The sequence below is a fragment of the Rhynchophorus ferrugineus genome, unplaced genomic scaffold (assembly GCF_030347505.1).
Source record: "Rhynchophorus ferrugineus isolate W39M unplaced genomic scaffold, kcgeb_rfMv2 rfM4, whole genome shotgun sequence".
NCBI lineage: Eukaryota > Metazoa > Arthropoda > Insecta > Coleoptera > Curculionidae > Rhynchophorus > Rhynchophorus ferrugineus.
Window position 1 is genome coordinate 20837833 of NW_027472583.1, and position 19648 is coordinate 20857480.

Below are 19648 nucleotides of genomic sequence, written 5' to 3' on the forward strand. Positions count from 1 at the left end.
ACCTCATACCATCTGTTTCGTGTTTTGATTTTAAACAAAATGTAATTTAAAAACAATTTAATTGAATAGATAATCGAAAATGAATGGCTTATAATGGACGTAGTGAGTTTTATTCCGTGAACTACACAATCTTTTTATTTGATTGTATATGTACCATTGGGTACAAAGTAATTTCGGGTTTTCCAATGTATTTAAAAAAAATTTTTGTCGCTTTCGATGATTTTATCCTCATTTTGCGATTTCCTATAGATTATTTTAATCAATACTAGCGTGGTTTAAAGATAAAAGATCTAGAAGTAGATCAATCACATACACTGGACGCTAAAATAGTAGTGAGTTTTTTTGGAGTTGGATTTACTATTATTGAACAACTATTATGGGCGATGAAATGTGAAGGTGGCTTGACAATGATGTGCGAAAGAGATTGCGGTGGAAGCCTGACGAGCTCATCATACATAAACCAAGTATACAAACGGTTATAAAGCCATTTGTCGGTTTTAATTCGGCTCTCTACTACCAACTAATACCATCGAAGTAGTCAATTAAAAGTGCTAGAATTTATCAATAACAGAGGCAGTGCTTGACTTGAAATATAAGATATAGCATATCGCTGGCTAGTTTAGCGCATGCATACATAAATAATTTTTTATTACATCTTTATTAGATACGCTTAGTACAATCTTAATTTACAATTAATTTATTACAACTTTTCATTTGTACTTGGATTAATTCATAAGCAAGACGAGTTCGAGAAAATACATAAATATGTATTCCTCAATTATAAAATTATAATAACTTATAGCTATAGTTTACACTAAATGTATACACTTTATATAAGTTCGTATGGTTTTGTTCGCTTCAGTCTCTTGACATCCTGCGCGCTGCCCAGCAGTTGTATTGCTTCCAGGTTAGTATGATTTGATAATCTTCTTTCGTGTTTCAAGGCGAGATCTTGGATAACTTCGCAAATACATTTGATTTCCAGGTCATCGTGCAGTTATTCGTTGGTTACGTAGCGATAGGCATTGGTAATGAATCGAAAAACCTTGTTTTGACAGCGTTGTATGACTAGTTGTTTTGAATTTTTAGTGCAATCCCATATTTGCACCTCTTAGGTCCGAATTGGCTTTATAATTGTATTATAGATCAACCTCTTTCATTTTAGATCAAGTTGAGAATATCTTCCGACTAACCAGTATAGTTGTTTTATTTTGGTTCTAATGTGTTTAGATTTTTGTCTAACGTGATGTTGTATAAATAATATGAACAACATTTTAGTTATGGATAACATTTGCAATGTTTATAGACGCATAATTCGTTGAGAATCGATAGTCATCTATCAAATATACTTATTATGTGCTCAAATTTACTAATACACTTTTCTTCTTCACTAAATAACTTAAAATAATATAAATAAAAACTTTTAAGTGATGCATTGACTGAGAAACGAAACGAAGTTGTTGTTAATTCATTATGGCCATCGATATATTCAATTATGTATATTCACATAACAGATCTTGTTCCTTTTAGAGGTGTCGGCCACCGACACAAATTTTGGTATTTCGATATTTTTAAAAGATATCGATATATCGATATATCTGAGGAAAAAATATATCGATCTTTTTTTGTAATATATATTAATATTTTTAATAAACCTTTGCAATTAAATACCGAAATATACTTGATCTTTAAAGTGAAATACCAATTTAAAAGTTTTATTAAAAATAATTAAATTGTTTTTTATAATATTTAACAAATATATATTATTTTTTTGAAAAAATATCGAAAAATATCGATATATCGAATTTTCTTTTTTCTCGTCACACCATTATACTCTAAGTGTATCCTGTATGCCTGGATTCTTGTCTTGTAATTTTATTTTTCATTTAGATATATATATATATATATATATATATATATATATATATATTATATGTTTATATACCTTATATACATCAAACATATACAATATTATCTGCAACAGTGTCAGTATACAGTCCTTACATATTAATATGAAACGTATTTAGACGTCATATGTTTTAATAAACAGTAGGAATCATTACATTAATATTGATATATACAAATTAATTTAGCACACTCTATCAAACAGTGTTAGATAACTATTAGTTACATTTATATGATCTGCCATTTATTTATTATATATATATATATATATATATATATATATATATATATATATATATATATATATATATAAGTCATGCAATGATGGAATTGTCGTTTTACTAGAAAATATTAGTTTTTACCTTTATGTACACGAATTCACCTTGCAAAAAAACGAAATTACTTTTTCCACGACGCATTATTTCAGTTTGATGGCACATTTTATAAGGATTGCTTCTGATTCCAACATGAAAACTATACTTTGAAGTAAATTTTGTCTAAATATATTTTCATATTGTATTAACTAACTTTGCTATAAATAGAAAACTGATTTAGTAATTTTGAAAGTAAGTCGTTAGAAAATTTAAATATTTTTTAGAAACTCTAACTGTGTTTATAAACTGACTTATTTTAACAGTAATAAATAATAACCGTTATTGCTTGTGACATATATTTATGTGTAACAAGAAAGATATATTTTGAAACCGAAACCACTTAAAGTCATTTATCTTTTGTAACATTTTAGACGTTTATCTTTACCTAATATCACTAAGAGTTCATAATTTTAGTTAAATGAACATTATTACCATATCTACATTATTACATAACATATACTGTCGAAACAATTAAATACGTTATGCCATGTTACTTCCTTGACATTGCCTGAATGGAGTCTTCGACCTCAGACCGACAAGAATCGAAAAGTGGTATCAGTTTATGGTCTGTCGCGCTTCAAGCGGCTTCTTTATAATTCAGACGAAATTGGCGAATCAAATATGGCTAGAAAATAATTAATATGCTATCAGACGTATCTGCCCTTTGATTTAGGCATTGACGTGCGGCGATAGTGAGTCATAACAGTTTTGGGTATAGAGACTATACGCATTTCTCGGATGCCTTCATAAAAATGGAAGTACTGCTCGGATAAACCATGTGACATCGGACTTCCCATTCTCGTAAGTGTTTTCATGTACGTTTCGTCACGTGACCGACCGTTTTATGTTTCGTTCTGGCATAAAACATACTAGGTCGTTCAATAAATTCGCAGAGTACCATCTGTACTTACGTAATGGCAGGTATAATAATTCGACGCTATAATAATAGGTAATAACTGCAGTAGAGGGGTATTTTTGAGGGTTTCTAGAAAACCTTCTAGAAAGTGTATTTAAGGAGGGAGAAACTATACAAAAAAATAAGGTCATTTTACTGTCACATAACCGTTTTTTCATTTCCGTTTATAATTGTTTTTATATTGATAAAACTATCAAGTTTTATCAATATAAAAATGTTTTTATGAAATGATTTAGTCTGAGCTTTTGTTTCGATACTAAGAAGTAATATAATATAAGGTTATGGTTTTCTATTGAATGATATGTTATATCTGGGCTTTGGTTTTCTAACATCCGCATGTGTGAGTGGTATTATTAATATCTATTTCAAAATAAAAATGACAATGGGGTTACTGTAAACATACTGCGGTATACAGACGTGCTTGCTGATTTATTGTGGTTGCTTTTAGACGGTTTAGTAATAAACCAAGTTTGGTTTTAAAAAATATAATTCATTCAGTTTTTCCTTCTTAACAATATATTATTGTTATACATAGGGAGAATGTGTAAGTAGTTTATACATAAAAATAAAATAATAAAACAAACTATAATAATAATAATAATACGAACGCAATAAGATGTCCAATAATGTCAATTAACTGCAATCATAGAGCCTAAATGTAAAAGTACAGCGCTAGATTAAAGCATATAAAACAAACTAATGCATTTTAAGGAAGGAAATACATTGGTTAGTTTAACAACTATCACATCTTATGCCCCATTACCGATTTTATGTTCGATTTTATTGTTTGTTACTGATAACTTACGAATCGAAATATAAAACGGATCTTCAAATATATGTTTTATATCTAAAACCCTGTAAACTATTATCCGAACTACATTTTATTTCTGTAAAAGAAACGATTTTTACCTGACGAGTTCGTTAAACTTTTGACAGTTTCCGGGTTTACAAGTTTGTGTAATATATTGTCTAAATTATTTTGAGTTATTATGCATTCTCAGGTATATGAATTGTGAGAAGTTACAAATGTAATAAAACTTATGAATACTTGTTAACATAACATAATATTATCTTAATAATATTATCCTTACAAATGTAGTAAAGCAAATATTTTTTGTATCTCTCGAAAATTTGAGGTTAGGTTTAATTTATTTTGTTTATTGTAATCACAACACTATATGTATAGTATAATAATAATTTAATAATAAAGACTACTAGAACGAAAGAAGAATATAAGTGTCATTATACACTAGAAAAACACTTTTTTAAGCAATGTAAGCAAACATAACAGTTTATCTTTTACTCTCTTACAAGATAACATTTGTATAAGTCTATTAGGTTTTGGAAATTAGTTTTATTTGACGACGAATATAAGTTTAATTTGTTTCCGTCTTATAGAGAAGTTCGGATATGGCAAAAATCCAAGGAAGCTTTACAAGCTAAAAAGTTTTACCCTACGATTACGTATGGATGAGGTGGAATTTTATTATAAGACTAGATTGATAAGGGATGTGCCAATATTGTTGAATCATTATATATCACCACATAAGATAGAAACTATATGACCAAAAAAATTTCTACAATATTATTTTCCTTCATTTTTAAAAGCATTTGAATTGGGTGTCATAAAAACGATATATCTCACGTCATCATCGGTAATATTTGTGTTTTTACAAAAAAAAATGTACTTAATTGGGCCAAAACATATGCAATGCATGAGTTGGGCAAAATACATGACTTACTTTAATTAATATACAAATTACAAAACACCATCCCGCATGTATTTAAAATACGAAGTACAGAATACTTTTAATTCATATATTTAAAATACAAAATATAATCAGGTGTTAGGTTATATAAATAGAAGAGAACTAAAATCAAAAAACTGTTTTATTTCACGGAAGGAAGTGGGGACTTGTTGAATGCCGGTACAAATTGACGCTGAGGATATAAACAGACCTATCCGTCTCAGTCGTTCACCATTCAGGTAGTTAAAACAGATGGCTCTTGTGCATGCTAAACAAACGGTCACAGGCTCATTATTCCGTTGGCTAGTTTGCGTTTGACGACCTTTGAAATAGAACTGTTTCTACCCTAAATTTTCATGTTGTCCCTCTATGGAAAGCCTTTCCAAGTTTTGGTGACTTCGAATTCCATTTATCTACGGCTACGAAACTAAGCCACGATAACCCGCTCTTTGGTTGCCGTTCATCCTGAACTGCAGGCTTCGATACAAATTCCAGAATACTACATTAATTAACAGCAATTTCAGTTCGCCTTTGGTGGTCTTACTCCTTAAACTAAGATGCATGTGCTGGAAATCCAAGGACTAGAGATGTTTTTCAAAGACGGAATGTTGAGCATCTTCAATTCACCTTTTGTGACCTTTGTTTCAGCTGCGATACTGTGTAACTCGGCGAGGCTGTTAATTAGTAAAAGAAGAAACAAACAACTTCTTGTTGGGGCATGATAAAATCTGCTAAAAAACATTTTTTCTATAGATCCTGAAAGACACTTAAACCTGGCTTAATTGGTTAATTGTTAGAGCATTATATATCGATATATTTCTCCGCGGCCAACATCTCTAGAAAAGCACATATTCAGAGATATTAATAAACAAACAATAGAGAAAGCATTGACATTTAACAAAAAACAAATATACTCGGTTGCGTCGCAAAAAATTTTGGCAGATTTAGCGGTCGTTATCGAAAGCAATTGAGGTTATTTTCTGTAGAACGCACCCGTTATAATAATATCTGAAGAGGAAAAACTTCCAATCAGGGCATCTTTTAAAAAGCATAGTCTCTCCCAGAAACCTTCAACTCTCCATAAAATGTCTGTCTTCTAAAAAAGCTCCAGGCCCTGATGGTATAACAGTAGACCATCTGAAAAACCTCACTAGCAAGCAACTATCAGAACTTGCCAATATCATCGATTCAAGAAAGCCAAGTCCTATCCATCTGATTAGAGGCCCCTAAAAAGCGATATAACACGCTTTAAACAGCTTCATAGATGCACACCACATAATTCCGAACGAACAATTCGGTTTCCGTGCCAAACTTTCAAGCCGCTCGCGTCGCAGCAACAATTCACCAGGCATTAAGAAAAGGTCGAAATACTGGAGCCATATGTTTAGATGTTTCCAAAGCTTTCGATCAAGTATGACAGCACTGTCTAACATTCAAAGAAAAACAGCTTGGTCTACCGAAGGATCTAATCTCTCTGGATTCATACTTGGACGGTAGGTCCTTTCAAGTGGGGATCGGTGACGCAGTTTGCTCTCGAAAACAGATTTCCACAGGAGTCCCGCAAGGTGCTTCACTAGCACCAGCCCTGTTCAACCTTTATATAGCTGATTTACCACTTCACAAACATTACCGCCGTTGATACAGTCTTGTTCACCACTGGTTACAGTCTGGACGCTATTCGCCACAAACATCAAATCCAACTAAACCAGGTGATTACGTGGTACAAATTCAGGTGGCTACAGATAAACCAGAGCAAAACTTAGGCCATTCTGTTCCACCGCAAGAAGTTCCGCGCTTATCGCGCTTATTCTTCCCTCTCCTCTACAGAAAAAGTAAACTCTCAATCCCCCAGAAAGCGACTCTGTATAAAATGCTAGTCCAAGTGTTCCAATCCAAAAATGTCTGCACGTTATTCAAAACCCCATGGTTTATGAGCATCAAACCTAACGCCTTCTAATTTTCAAATGTTGAAGAATGCCAAACTGATTCAAAGATTGGATGGCTGCGAAACCTTCTCTGCTAATATCGTTCTTTTGATACGGTTGATGTTGATATTGTAGAAATTGGTGGAATATATTTTGGTTAACCTATGTTGTTCTACGCTATAAATGACATAAATTGACATTTTGACCAATATAAATATATGAGCAATACATCTGATACAAGCCTATCAAGTCACACATAATTTACAAATGTTCTGCAAAGATTCATTGAATTAATATAATCACTTACTGCTAATTTAGGTGATATACAGAGTAGGTTTAGTCAACAGTTTTAACAAAAAGAAGAAGTCTTTTGTATAAGGTGCTTCAAAAGCTTTATTAAGGTGATCTTTAAAAACAACAGTACTGTTGCCATTACCGTATTTTATTATGTAAGATAATATTAAAATAATAGTACACAATATTCTTTATTAACTATACGCTCCTGAGTTTGAAAAATATAATATATACGAGAGAGATGCAGGTTTACAGCGTGGTTAATAAATTTACCAAATTAAAAAATAAGACTAGCGAAACCGAACTATATATGTATATTAAATATCATACACGTATGCTTTACGGTTTCTTTTTCCTGCTGTTCAACGAATTACGCGCATATTTATAAATTATTTCTGATTAGTGGAACGGTTTCCATACATCTGATTAATCATTTTTAATTAATAATGGGTTTTGTAGTATAAACTAATGTGCGAGCGAGTATTAGTTCATGTGTGTGTATTTGCTCTATGTTTATTATCAAATATAATGTGATTATTTTTTTTTAGTTTATACGCTGTCGTTGTTGAGTTAATATTTGAGAATTATTTTTCTTTTAAGTGATAATTTCGAATATATTAGGATATATTTGTTGATGTTTAGGCAGTTTAAATAAGGTAATTTGTTATAATATGTAATTGCTTATCTTATATACGCTATAGAGTCATATTATATATATTGGTTTATTTAAAACCAATGTATCATTTTAAACCAATCAGTATTATTTACTGAATGTCAAAAGTTAATGACATATTTACGTTTTTCGTATGATAGTAAACCTTTCAACGTATCAATGCTCCTTTCATTGCGGACACTCTTTTATTGCGCAACATTACTGATAACTATTACATTACTATAGCTTGAGTTAAACAAAAAAAAACATATATATATATATATATATATATATATATATATATATATATGTATGTATATGTGATGTTTTACGTTGTAAGCGGAAATGTTTATTCACTTTACAGCACTTTGAATAATTTCAGTTTAAGAGAATTGCGGTTGATATGTTGAAAATGTTATTAATAATGTAATATGTAATAAATGCTTTGGTTATATGTGAATTATCAATGTAGAAGTGCTAAAAAATCTAACCTAAACGTAATTTATTTTACGGTTTTAACGTTTCTTATTATGTCCTAGAACCGAATACGTCATATGAATAGATTGAATGACGTATTGGTGCATAAAATACCACTAAAAGAAGCTAAGTTATTATGTCTAATGACAATGCTCGGCCACATGTTGCAAGAATTTTAAAGGATGCCATCTTCCCAGTGTAAGAAATACTTTTATTTCCTGGTAAATAAAATACAAATGTTCAACAAAACATTATATTGGTCACTATTTTGATAATATACAAGGTATTACAACGGTGATTACAATAAGGTTCTGGTATCAATTACGTCAACAACATACACTTCGAGAAAATCTTAGAAACCATATGCACAAAAGACAGAGGAATTAGAAGTGTATTTCCCATGCATTATCTGTGAACAAGTTTATCGTTCATTTGACACTAGAGAGCACGACTGACAATACGAGTAGCAGAAAATTTAAAACATTTTATTAATATTAATAGCAGTAATAAAAATAGTAAAAATAGAAATTCACTAAAGGTTTTAAAATACATTTTATTTAGGTATATGTAAAATTTACATTGCAAATATTATTTCAGAGGAGAATTCTTAGAATTTCCTGTTTAATGACAATATATTATACATTAAAATATAATATAACAGACCTCATACTTTTAATTATACAAAATTTAATAAACTGTTGAATACGGAACATTTTATATTATCGTAAATATAATTCGGCCAAATACAGACCACAGTATAATATATATGTTGAAGACTAGTTATGAAATGAGTTTTTTAAATCTTTTTTTGCTAAATTTTTATTGTAAGTATATAATTGTATATTTAGATGTTGCAATAAAAAATGTTTAATTTTTACCTTTTGCTATTCTGATCACTTTTTCCATCTACCATAATAAACAATACTTAACTATCACCCTTCTAATTATGTCACATTAAAAATGCTCAATACAGTTAATCATTTTGAAAAGTATAGGCATTTGGTGATATAAGATATTGGATTTTGGATATTGGATAGTGGAAGACCGCTTGTTAAGTTAAGTTTTCTGCATAATCTGGGAATTAAATAGGACAGTGTCATCATAAATAGACAATATCATCTACCAACAAAATAAAAAAGTTTCTGGCTTTGTCAAATCACATAAATCAAATAACTTCACTGTTCAACTCACATTTCCTACAACATATTTGGATCAATGTTTCCCTAATTCTATGCCACAGCTGAAATGGAGGCTTGTTATATATAATTATAATCAGTTACATATAATTAACATTATAACAAACTTACAATTTAAATAACTGGAAACCGTATCCCTGTTAAGCAATGTTCTTCCACATTTTGGTTTGTAGTTATCATATCTTAAATATACATTACAAACCATTTTGTGCTAATTTAAAACCTCACAAGAGATTCCCAACAGTTTTTCATTATTTATTGCTAAATGCCATTTCTGACATAGAGCAGGATCCCTAGGAAAGCTGGGCATTCCGTTTGAAATGATACTACATCCAGGGACGCAACACCTAAGATGTCTTAAGATTTGAACAAATCATTTTAATTAAAAAAGAACCATAAAAACACAGTTAACAAAATAAGAATATTTAACACGTAAGTTTAAAAGTTTACTTTTTCAGCCATGTTAAAAAATGTTCGAATTCGAAAGAGGCCCTTTCAACAAAAGCTTTGTCGAAAAAAATTAAACCGAAATTATTTGTATATAAAGCAAATTATTTCTACAGGAAGTATAGAATTACCAAAAAAGTCCAAAATATCCAGTAAATTTTTTATTGCTTCCGCCAAATATAAACACACGTACTCTACGACTTCTTATTTTCTAGAAGAGCCTTCTGAAAGCAGAAAATGTCATATTTCAGCTTTGCTACCAAATTTATACCCCGAGACACTTAGCCGCAAATGAACACACTAAAACACTGTATCGCATGTGCCCATTTAAGATACCCTTCTAAATTATCAATATTTTGTGACTATATGACTTCCAGTCAAGGCAAAATTTTATCCAAAAGGTGTACGTACATCTCAGCATTCCCATCCGGCCGGTCCCGATACTACGTCCGCCGCGATTAGCGTCTGAGTCATCAGGTGCCATCTACGTGATTTGTCAAAAATGCCGTTCATCACCAATGTTCAATCTTACACCAGCTCGAATGGGAAGTTCTGCCGCAACTAGAGTATTCACAAGACAGTCTTCTGATAATTACTTGTTCAGATCGACGAAGTGTAGTTTGGCTGGAAAAAATTCTAAAATAGATTCATGATAGGATCTCTGTTAAACCATTATTGTTATTCCCACAAGGTATCGCTACATTGTTCAAAAGTCAAGAAAATGGTTTTAGAAAAGGATGAAAAATATTTTGTTTAATATACATTGTACCAATTTTTATCAATAGTCTTTTTAAAGTGAGTACAAATAAATATCCGCTCTTTCCAAAGTTTAGACAATGTTAAGACAGATACCCTAACAGATAATATGAAACTGAAAATCGCTAATGTTGGTGTTGATATATATTAATGGTAAGCACTCTTCAATAATACCAGACGTACAAATGGGTGCAGTTCTATTAATACGAGCGGCACTCGGGTTGAACGAAAGAGGTTTGAAATATCTTAATATAAAACATATTAAATCACTTAAATATTATTGTATCAGCTTGATATATTTTTCTCCTTGCCTATTCTATATTATCTTTTATTCTGTATATTATTAGGGTTTTGGGACAAGTAAGTATTATTTGAACGTAACTTTTAATTTATATATTTAGTTTTAGGAAATCTACTTCAGATACATCGATGGTTTTAGAAACAGATCATATTGTTGACTGACATAAATCAATTGTCGTTATTTATTAAAATTAATCGTTGTTTGGAATCGGGGTTGGGTCTTCTTTCGTTTCAAACGTTATTCATTTCCACATTATTTTGCATGGTCTCTTATTCTTCGAGAAGAACTATGGCTTAATGGGAAAAACAATAACAAAAATTCATACGCACATATTTATTTGTTCAGGATATAACACTACGAACTCAGTTACATAATAATTTTAAATAATTCGCAGTAATACAATATTTCATTTGAGTACGCACCTGTTTATTTATTTGGTGATAAAATGTTTTTTGCTATTATATTTCTTAATATATCTCTCTCTATAAGTTGCATTTTGATTCATAAAATATAGTACTGATTTACTTTTTTATGATTTGCTTTTTCTATCGTGAACTCGGAAATATTTGATGAACTAAAGTGTTTGATAGAGAATTTTACGATAATGTAATTATAATAATTTCAATGACGATGTTAGATTCGGAACACAATCAGAAATAACTGAAAACGGAATATAGTTTATATATCTATATATCCTTGTATTTTTTGAGAATACTGATTAGTTATTGAAAATAAATGTTTAGAAAATTGTTGAATTTTGTTATCAGTCATTCCAGATTTATTTTTTAAGCGGCATCACTTGATAATAACTAAGTGTAATCAAAGATGAGATTGGTGTAATTATTTTTTGAGTAGATAAGTTATTTTTGCCGTTTTATTTACGATTTGGGTGGACTTTGAAGTACAGTTTGTGCACAGTTGTATAAGAATTAGGTAAGTTTTGCTACTTTTCTCCAGTAAATTCCAGTAAAAAAATTCAAAGATACTGTTTGTTGAAAAATGTTTTTCCGAATTTTACTGTTGAGAAACAGATAAATAGGACAAGTAAAGGTAACGTTATTATCAATTGTTAGAAGTAGTCAATAATACGAGACATTATTTTACCATTTTCTTCCCACTTTTACGAATTGTTTTAGTTATACTTTTTACGAGAGGAAAATGTAAAGGAAAGGATCAAACAAAATTTTAAGTAAATCGGTTAAGTAGAACTTGTACTATCATGTCAAACGTCTCGAAAAAGTAGTTTCGCGTTTAAAGGAAAATGGTTTAGATGCCACCTCACTAAAACAGCCATATCTCCGAAAATAATGTATGCTTTGAAAAATTCTCTTAAGGACATATTGTAAAATAATATTTTTAAAGGGTTAAGCTTTGAAAATATGAAAGAAAATTTATTTCTAGACTAGAGTACTTCCTTGACAAATAAATTCATTTTTCAAGATTCTTTAGTATAAACATCACTGGTCCCTCCCTGCCTTTTTCAATTTTTAGATGGTATTTGTGTTTCGGCTCGAGAATACGGCATTTTTTGACGCTATCCTCGCAGCGGTTGGCTTATTATCGTACATTGTAGATAGGCATCGACATAAGAATCGAAGCGTTTCTATCCTGTCTCGATTCTGTTTGCATAGTTTGTTTGATAACTGTCGTTTTCCTTTCCATCCTAAGCAATTGGTAGCCATGTATATTTCCTTCGATTTGAATTCCCTGTTTTTCCTCCTCGAATATTTCAGTGATTCAGATGTTTTGTGACATCTATTGAAGGCACCCGATTAAGCAATATTCATGTTGTTATGGATAAAGTTAATATAAATGAGAATATTTAATTTCATTCGGGTCAACTTTTGGACCGGAGTAGATGAAAATGATTCCTAACGATCGAACTTGTTTTCTTGTCGTGATTGTGCTTCGAAATGTGTGAAAAGGCAATAACAAAGTTGTAAAGTCGATTCAAAATATTTCTGTTACGTTTGTGGATGTACTCAAAGATGCATATTTTCAGAACTTTGGTTTTGCTGTAGTAAATACTGTCAAGCCATGGGTACCGAAATTGTTTTGTAATGCGTTGAAAACGAAGCTGTACAAGTGGTCGTTTGATGAAAAGATATACTTTTAATTTTAATTGCAAACATTGCGATGATTGCTACTTTTGCTCTATGAATGTCGTCGGTATAAAAGCAAGAATAGCATAATATAAATATCCAGACATAATATAGTGCTGAAGTGAGTTTCACGTACAAACAGTGATCCATTACCGATTTGTCCATTTACAAGTGCAACAAATGCTTTAAGAATTTGGCATTCATCACTGGCGACCAATTAAAGCAATTTTGTTATGAAAGAAAATCATTTAGTCTTTACGAAACCGTGTGACCGAGTGACTGAATTTATCGAAACAAAAACCGAGTTGCATCGCGGTTTCTGGAATTGAAACTGTTTTTCCACAAAACTTGGCTGACAAAAACGGCGAGCAAGAGATGCGAGCACCAAAATATAGCGAAAACCAAAATGCGATATCTAGGACATTGAGACGAAGGCATGATGAACGATTACTGTTTTAACTGATTACTTTGTTTATTTCAATAAATAACCGTTAATGGTCAAAAATGTTGCGAAAACTACATGATGTCCCCAAATTTACCTTATAAACAGTTTTTTATTGCTCAGGTCCAAAATCCAAAATAAAGTATATTGAAAATATAAGCGGGAAAGTGTCCACTCTAACAATCGGGGTGTCTATTGAGGAATATTCTATCGTAAGTTTACATTGCGTGCCAACAGTGAAAATGCAGCAGTGTAGTGGGATCTCTATCAACACATCTAATGTGTAAGTATAGAGTCTAAAATTGCTCTTGGGACTGAGGCACATTTTAAAATTGGCCATATTTGTACCGCAAAATATCAGATACTTTTTCTATATACAGAAAAAATTATTGGGCTGAACCTGACATAAAAAAGGACATTGAAGTTTGTTACAAAACCCAAAGATACATGTTTTTATAGCTTTGGTTTGGATCGGAAGCTAATTTTTAATGGATGGATATCATTTGAATTTATACAAAAAAAACCGCTTAAACAATGAACACTGAATTATATTTGCTTTATTGACAATAATTTCCCTGAAATTATAACTTTCTCACAGAATATAAAATAATATAAATTACGTTATCTATTGTAAATTCATAGAAATTATATGAGAATTCTTGCAGAAAATAATAATATGAAATATGTTCTAAATTACCGACCACTTAAATCTTATCTCTAGCAAGACTGATCGTTATCAAAAATAATTTTAGTGCTACATCTATTGACGTAATAACATATTCATAACAATCATAACTCTTGAAATGAATTTTAATGAATGAATATTTTATAGGTAAATATTTGGTATTGGTTTTGAATTGTTAAAAATGAGTAGCATGCATAACCAAAAAGATTTTCTAAAACGTAGCATACCAATTAATCAATATACGTATTAGAACATCTTTTTTCTCAATAATTTGTTCAATCTAAAGAATATTTAAATTAAAATGTCTGATAATTTTCTGGAATATTCCCAACGACCAAGTAGGACCTGTTGCATCTATCTGTATATTTATAATACCTAGATAATATGCCGTCCTGTATTTTAAACAAAAGATTAAAATATGAACACCTGCTAGCAATTGAAACAAATACTTGAAAAGAACATCGACCATACGGTTATGATGGGATTTTTAAAATTGAAATACATCGAAATAATTTAGTATTTTCAACTATTTAAAAATGAATACTAATTTCGAAGATATCCACAACTACAAAAGATAATCTTTGTTCAGGAAATCCAGAAGATTTTAACGGATAGATGTGTGATTGAAACTATCAGTGCTTTCGACTTTGCACGTTGATGAAATATTGGGTGTTTGTCTTCTTAATCATCAAATTCAGAGATTTTGCATCGATAAACAATTGCTATATTTTTAGAGATAAGGGAGTAATTAAAACAGTGGGCTTTTGAAAGTGAAGGTACGTGGTATGTGGTCTTATATTATCAAATTCCTCGGTAAGACAAAAAAATGTTTCGCGATGGACTCTAGATTTCTATTATTTCACATGGAAAACAACAACTTGCCATGACAACATAACTTATTTATCTATTTACAATATTATTTTAACATAATTAAGCAATAGAAAACTAATAATAAAATGTTGTGACATATACACAAAATTAAATTGGGAACAAAACAAATTTGATTTGTTTCTCGGCACTGACTCGACATGGAAACTGATCAGTTGGTAGTAGTTAAATAATATTGTATATAGATAAATAAGTTGTGATAGGTATTAAGCTAAATTGTGTATAGATAGTAGAATATAAAATACGTGTAGTAGATAGATTAAACAAGGTTTTTGTTTATTTTTATTTAGTTATTACGATTATATATATATATAATTTTAAAACCTTTTTTTTTTGTTATTAATCTAAGTTTAACTAGTTTTTAATTTTTAGTGAGTTCCTTATTTATTATTTGAAGTCGGTTAAATTTTTTTGTTAAATTTTTTTCCCAGTAATGCTTATTTTTGTACATTTTCGTTTGTGGTAAGAATAGGGAAGATCTCTCTGAAGCGTCCAACTTGAATTTGATAACATCCTGGTGAAATCGTTCACTTTGCTCTTCATTCGCATCTTCCAAATTTTCCGAAAGGTAGTCGAGGCGGTAATGAAGAAATGTACTATTAGAGTTATTAGTCAATCTAAAGCTCGAAATAATTCTGCCATTCCTTTGGAGATGTATTTATAGTTAGCGTCTTTAAGATCCCTTAAAAATGTCTCGATGGCCTTCTTAGATGCAATGCATCTTTCTTTTTGAGAATTCGTCATGGTCGTCATGAATTGTGCATCATGTCAACCTAGTCATAAGACGTCATCTGGTCTGACGAATACACCTTTCTTCTAAAAAACTCGAAATTTTAAAACTATATTTTTGAGTTAATCTCCATCTTTGGGAAATGATTTCACAAAGTGTTTCATCAATCCTAACTTTATGCGCAGTGCTACTATAAGAACTTTTTTTCGTAGTAGAAGTACTAATGTTTCTTGGAGGACATTCTTAACACCAATTTTAATATAAATTGTTGATACAAATATTTTGATTAATATGTATTGTACCAATTTTTCTCAATAGTGACCATTTTAAAATAAAAACTTGATCAGTATACCAACGCCTAAGTTTTAAAAGCTGATTACTTGAGATAAATTTTCATCAGCCAAGTTAAATTTCACAACAATTGTTTTCACAACAACAGTTGGGTTTTGAAACAAAAACAAACTGTGATATAGTAATACTTGCTTGAAATATAAAAAGATAGTCAATCTTATAAAATTTCCTTGTGTTTATACAGTAACAGTTTATATACCAATGATAATTTTGGTGATTCTACTACATACCACCTATACTTAGATCAAATTATATCTTGTTTTATTTATTATTAGTTATCACATCAATATAATATGTAGCTGTTAAAACTTAAGACATTTCCTGCCTTTCTTAACCTGTTTTATTATTTGAAATTGGTTTTGTTTTTATCGTTTATTTTTAAAACAGAATTGGTTCAATATTTTCAATAACAGTGTTGTTTATTCATAATCATTCTATATATATATATATATATATATATATATATATATATATATATATATATATATTCAAGTGTGCATTCAAGGTGAAACTCAACCTAACAGGAAACTCAGGAGGGAAGATAATATATTGATATATTGACGAAGAGGGAGAAAACATGATGGCCACTCGCCAAAAACGTACAACCGAATGATTGGGCCTTTTGACTCGTTCTGATAGGGCTTTCAAAGGAAATGAGGTTATGAAGATGAATCGGTTCTCTTTACTTAAATGAAATTGAGGTATATATTCTTGTTTTATTTGATCTTTGTTTTTGGGTTGGTAATTAACTATATTTAGAACATAAACATAAAATATACTATCCATATTATTGTATTTAAAATCGAAAAGTCGCCGGCCTGACACATAGATGGTGCTAGCCATCAAAAGATGCGCGTATACATTTTATAGCTGTCGGATAATTAGTTTGTGAATTATAGCATTTTGAGTGAAACAACTTTTGTTATTGTAAAAATGGATAAAAAGGAATTTTGCATGTTGATAAATTATTATTTTTTGAAGGGAAGAAAATACAATTGAAGCAAATATTTGGCTTGATATCGAGTTTTCACACACTGCCCCAGGAATATCAACCATCAAGGATTAGTGTGCTAAGTTGAGACGTGGTGAAAAGAGCACCAAAAACAGTGAACGCAGTGGACGCCCAAAAGAGGTTGTTAGCGACGGACGAAATCATTAAAAAAATCCACAAAATGATTTCGAATGACCGTAAACTGAAATTGAATGAAATAGCAGAAACTCTAAAGATATCCATTGAATATGTACATCATATCATTCACGAATATTTGGGTATGAGAAAGCTCTGTGCAAAGTGCGTGGCGCGAGCTAACTTTTGACCAAAAACAATGACGAGTTGATGATTCGAAGCAGTGTTTGAAGATAATCAAGCGTATTAAACCCGAGTTTTTACGTCGATATGTGAGAATGGATGGAATATGGAACCATCATTTCACTTCGAAGTTCAATCGACAGTCATCCGAGTGGGTTGTACACGATGAACCCGCTCCAAAGCGTGGGAAAACGCAACAGTCGGTTGGCAGGGTTATGGTGTCCGTGTTTTGGGATGCCCATGGGGTAATTTTCATTGACTACCTTAAAAAAGGAAGGACCATCAACAGCGACTATTACATAGCGTTATTGGACCGTTTGAAGGACCAAATCGTCGAAAAACGCATTTTAAGAAAAAGAAAGTGCTGCTTCACCAAGACAATGCACCGTGTCACAAGTCAGTGAGAACGATGACAAAAATACATTTATTCACCGTATTCTCCTGATCTGGTACCCAGTGATTATTTCCTGTTCACAGATCTCAAGAGAACGCTCGCTGGGGAGAAATTTTCTTCGAATAAATAGGTGATCGCCGAAACTGAGGCCTATTTTGAAGCAAAGGACAAATCGTACTATAAAAATGATATCGAAAAGTTGGAGGGTCGCTATAACCAGTGTATAGCCCTTGAAGGGAATTATGTTGAATAAAAAAAGTAATTTTTACAAAAAATGTGTTTTACTCTGGTAGGCCGGGGACTTTTCAATTGACCGGTTAAGTGGAATAAATAAATAAATAAATGATTATTATTTTGCATATTTTGCAGTATTTTAGTTTAATTCAATATTATATATATTTTGTTCATAGTTAACAAAATCTAAGAATTCATAAAACTAATTTTTTTTATTACCATAGTGTAACTGTGTTTAATATCAGGTGAACTAATTAAGTAATATTAAAAATAATCTAGTACAATTTTCTGTTGTATGATAACGAAGGACTGTTCTTCTATACTAGTAGAACAACAGTACTTTGTTAGTATTCCATTTATTTCTAGTTTCTTATGATTCCTGGATTCTTTTATTCCTTTTGATTACTCTTGTATTCACAGAAATCTTTACAGAATTCTCCAACATAATTTAATTTAATTAACTTACATTTCATATAACATTTTTAAATTACTTATTTTACCTTTGACAATATTTATTAAAAGAAACGCTTCACTGAAACAATAAAACTCGACCACTGTAGGTGTTTCATTCATAGATGCAGCGGAACCTTGAAAAGTTTGTTATTACGTGATCAGAAAGATTCGTAATCGAATAGAGTATGTGGGGCGACTTTCAACGCGTTTATAACACTTTTACTTTCGATGAGTTTATTCTACCTTGGACAATTAAACAGTGACATAGTGTTGTGAAGACGTGCTGAAGACACGGGCAGTGAAAGTTCCATTATTGAATAATGTTTGTTATGTTTCGGTTATTTTTCGTGTTTCTGAACTTAGCAATGTTATAATAGTGATGTCTAGGTTTTGTTTATCTTGGGGTAAGACATGTTTTTATTAGTAAACATAATTACTATCATTTTGTATTATATGTGTATTTCAGTAGGCACCTTAATAAACGACATATGTTATGTAATACTAATTAACATGATTTATAGGTTATAAACTATTCCCATATCATATAAATATTAAAAAAATAATGACCACACAGGTACAAAAATACAACAAGGAACAAATGATACAGTTTTTAGTGTAACAAACCTAATACCAAACAGCAATTTAACAAGTTAATCTGTGATGTGGAGGTTAACCTATAATCTGACTACACAAACATCAGCAACAAGTATCTCGAAATGATTCATAACTTGAGTGTAACGAACGTGTTGAAAATAAAATAACTTGATTTAAATTATATGAAAATATATTGGTTAATTGGAAGAAAATCACAATTAACAATAGATAATAAATTACTATTATACAAGCAAGTATTAAAACCTAAAAAATACTCTGCCAAAATAAATGTAAATATAATTTCCTAGAACAAAGTTCTAAGAAGTATAGTGACTGTATCCAGGACTGATTAACTTACACAGATACCGACTGTCACTCAGGAAATCAAAAAATTGCAAGGAGACTGAAGAGATACTCTATGCTCATTTTAATATGGAATTAATACAAGATTTTATAATACAAGGAAAAGACATAG

General features: G+C 30.6%; 1 protein-coding gene across 4 annotated transcripts in view; it reads left to right on the top strand.

Moving 5' to 3' along the window:
- The window catches only part of LOC143196121 (neutral ceramidase), a 70727-nt gene that overhangs the window by 961 nt on the left and 50118 nt on the right, over positions 1 to 19648 (top strand). Inside the window, exons 1-2 of one of the 4 annotated variants that reach the window (XM_076403736.1) lie at positions 7508 to 7656; positions 7711 to 7818. The exons of 1 other annotated variant lie outside the window; for it this stretch is intronic. The gene's annotated coding sequence lies outside the window, so the exon portion shown is untranslated. Of the gene's footprint in view, positions 1 to 7507; positions 7657 to 7710; positions 7819 to 11789; positions 11925 to 18815; positions 18984 to 19648 lie in introns of those variants that run through there. 2 more of the 4 variants (XM_076403737.1, XM_076403735.1) reach the window with 2 other exon arrangements.